The sequence below is a fragment of the Cylas formicarius genome, unplaced genomic scaffold (assembly GCF_029955315.1).
Source record: "Cylas formicarius isolate icCylForm1 unplaced genomic scaffold, icCylForm1.1 PGA_scaffold_127__1_contigs__length_45390, whole genome shotgun sequence".
Taxonomy (NCBI): domain Eukaryota; kingdom Metazoa; phylum Arthropoda; class Insecta; order Coleoptera; family Brentidae; genus Cylas; species Cylas formicarius.
The window spans coordinates 20,001-23,470 of record NW_026844223.1 but is presented as its reverse complement, the minus strand read 5'-3'; the positions used below and the strand labels follow the sequence as shown (position 1 = coordinate 23,470).

General features: G+C 50.6%; 2 non-coding genes and 1 pseudogene across 2 annotated transcripts; all 3 read left to right on the top strand.

The window, feature by feature from the left end:
- Positions 1-244: 244 nt before the first annotated feature.
- Positions 245-2,175, top strand: LOC132708497 (small subunit ribosomal RNA). Its single transcript, XR_009619977.1, has one exon. It is a non-coding gene; the product is annotated as a small subunit ribosomal RNA (ribosomal RNA).
- A 566-nt stretch (positions 2,176-2,741) lies between these two features.
- LOC132708493 (5.8S ribosomal RNA) lies at positions 2,742-2,896 on the top strand. The gene has a single exon (XR_009619974.1). It is a non-coding gene; the product is annotated as a 5.8S ribosomal RNA (ribosomal RNA).
- Positions 2,897-3,406: 510 nt separating this feature from the next.
- Positions 3,407-3,470, top strand: part of LOC132708492 (large subunit ribosomal RNA) — a 6,560-nt pseudogene continuing 6,496 nt past the window's right edge.

The window sequence follows — 3,470 nt, the reverse complement described above, 5'->3', positions numbered from 1 at the left end:
TTGGACGGATCGCGTCCGAATAATAATAATAACGAGTGTGGCGTCGGGAACGGTTCATTTCCGTACTCGCACGCTATCACCGCCACACAAAGTGGTCGCGTCTGTTTCTATTTAAAAATAAAATAAACGCGTTTCGCGCGCGTAATTATTATTTTTAAAAAAGAGACTGTTTGTTGTCGTACCGCGCCCGATCGTCGTCATCCGTGGCGGCGGCGGCGGCGGCGCGCTCGACACGTAGAACAGCTCCCTGGTTGATCCTGCCAGTAGTCATATGCTTGTCTCAAAGATTAAGCCATGCATGTTTCAGTACAAGCCAAATTAAGGTGAAACCGCGAAAGGCTCATTAAATCAGTTATGGTTCCTTAGATCGTACCCACAATTACTTGGATAACTGTGGTAATTCTAGAGCTAATACATGCAAACAGAGGTCCGACCGGAGACGGAAGGAGTGCTTTTATTAGATCAAAACCAATCGGTGGCGGGTTCGCGCCCGACATCGTTCAACTTGGTGACTCTGAATAACTTTACGCTGATCGCACGGTCTCGCACCGGCGACGCATCTTTCAAATGTCTGCCTTATCAACTGTCGATGGTAGGTTCTGCGCCTACCATGGTCGTAACGGGTAACGGGGAATCAGGGTTCGATTCCGGAGAGGGAGCCTGAGAAACGGCTACCATATCCAAGGAGGGCAGCAGGCGCGCAAATTACCCACTCCCGGCACGGGGAGGTAGTGACGAAAAATAACGATACGGGACTCATCCGAGGCCCCGTAATCGGAATGAGTACACTCTAAACCCTTTAACGAGGATCAATTGGAGGGCAAGTCTGGTGCCAGCAGCCGCGGTAATTCCAGCTCCAATAGCGTATATTAAAGTTGTTGCGGTTAAAAAGCTCGTAGTCGAATTTGTGTCTCGCGCCGCCGGTTCATCGTCCGCGGTGTTAACTGGCGTGCCGCGAGACGTCCTGCCGGTGGACTTAGCCCGTTCACGCGGGCGGTCCAACTCAATCCTGCCGCGGTGCTCTTCATTGAGTGTCGAGGTGGGCCGGCACGTTTACTTTGAACAAATTAGAGTGCTTAAAGCAGGCTAAAACTTCGCCTGAATACTGTGTGCATGGAATAATGGAATAGGACCTCGGTTCTATTTTGTTGGTTTTCGGAACCCCGAGGTAATGATTAATAGGAACGGATGGGGGCATTCGTATTGCGACGTTAGAGGTGAAATTCTTGGATCGTCGCAAGACGGACAGAAGCGAAAGCATTTGCCAAAAACGTTTTCATTGATCAAGAACGAAAGTTAGAGGTTCGAAGGCGATCAGATACCGCCCTAGTTCTAACTGTAAACTATGCCAGCTAGCGATCCGCCGACGTTCCTCCGATGACTCGGCGGGCAGCTTCCGGGAAACCAAAGCTTTTGGGTTCCGGGGGAAGTATGGTTGCAAAGCTGAAACTTAAAGGAATTGACGGAAGGGCACCACCAGGAGTGGAGCCTGCGGCTTAATTTGACTCAACACGGGAAACCTCACCAGGCCCGGACACCGGAAGGATTGACAGATTGAGAGCTCTTTCTTGATTCGGTGGGTGGTGGTGCATGGCCGTTCTTAGTTGGTGGAGCGATTTGTCTGGTTAATTCCGATAACGAACGAGACTCTAGCCTGCTAACTAGGCGTATTTAGACATCTCAAAGGCCGGCCGGCTCGGGGTTCGCCCCGTTGTCGCGCGCGGTTTTTACTGTCTGCGTACAAACAATTCTTCTTAGAGGGACAGGCGGCTTCTAGCCGCACGAGATTGAGCAATAACAGGTCTGTGATGCCCTTAGATGTTCTGGGCCGCACGCGCGCTACACTGAAGGAATCAGCGTGTCCTCCCTGGCCGAGAGGCCCGGGTAACCCGCTGAACCTCCTTCGTGCTAGGGATTGGGGCTTGCAATTGTTCCCCATGAACGAGGAATTCCCAGTAAGCGCGAGTCATAAGCTCGCGTTGATTACGTCCCTGCCCTTTGTACACACCGCCCGTCGCTACTACCGATTGAATGATTTAGTGAGGTCTTCGGACCGATACGCCGATGGCGTTTCGGCGTCGTCGATGTGTCCGGGAAGTTGACCAAACTTGATCATTTAGAGGAAGTAAAAGTCGTAACAAGGTTTCCGTAGGTGAACCTGCGGAAGGATCATTAAAGTGATAATAAAAATTACACAGTTTGTCTTTATTTAGTCGAACGAATTTTTGTCGCTGACGCTCGGTCGAAAATATCTCGCGTCGATCTTTAAGTCGGCCGCGATTAAATTCGACGACTACGACGACCACTCGACCACCGTAAAAAAGGGGAGAGAGGAGTAGGAGTAGGAGGAGCGCCGACAAAATTCCGGGTACCTAGACGGAACTCGAAGCGCGAAACCTAGTTTCGCGCTCGCCGTCGACAAGGTGTCAAACGATATTCGCCCGGAGCACCGAAAAGTACTTACACCCACCCGCGACCCGCGAGGAGGTGTGTATATAAACTTTAAACCGGCGCGGGTCGTCCGAACGCGAACGCGCGCGCGCCTACCGTCTGAATAATAAAGAACAAAGGGCGCGCGGCGAAGTGTTCCGTCGGATAGACCGGCCCGAAATCGAACTTTTTTTTTTTTTTTACGTCGAAAGGTATATACCTCGCCTTCCGTAAAAAAAATGTATGTGTCGATAACAACGCCGACGACTCTTTTTCGGAGACGAAAAGCGTTAAACCGATCGAAAAAAGATTACCCTAAACGGTGGATCACTTGGCTCGTGGGTCGATGAAGAACGCAGCTAATTGCGCGTCAACTTGTGAACTGCAGGACACATGAACATCGACATTTCGAACGCACATTGCGGTCCTCGGATTCTGTTCCCGGACCACTCCTGGCTGAGGGTCGTATCCAATTTAAAGACTGCTCGGTTTTTTCGCCCGCGAGGCGCGAGAAACGTCGGAGCGAGTTGGACGTGTAGCGCGGGAAGGAGTGAGGAGCAACAGCACGTTCGCGCTTAGCGCGCGATCTCTCTCCTACCCGGTCTCGCGACGTTTTAAAACGCGAAAGCGAAACTCCGGCCGCGTTCTAAGGAACGCGACCGAGTTTGCGAACGACGTCGATTTTCGACGCACCGGTTCGTCGCGTCGCGCTCGCTTAAAAGCGCGAGAGACGAGCGTAATTAAAACCGCCCGCGTATGTCGCAGGTCCGCGCAAAATTGACGATCGTCGTGTCCGTTATTTTCTCGATAAGAAGAAAAGGTGTCCGACGTCTGATCGTTTGCGGCCGCGTAACGAGTGGTGGATATAGCGGTTTTAAATATAAACGCTGAACCGTTTCGAAATTCACGTCTACGTTTTATATATATATTTATATATATATATATATATATATATATATATAATGATTTTATCGATCGACCTCAGAGCAGGTGAGACTACCCGCCGAATTTAAGCATATTAATAAGCGGAGGAAAAGAAA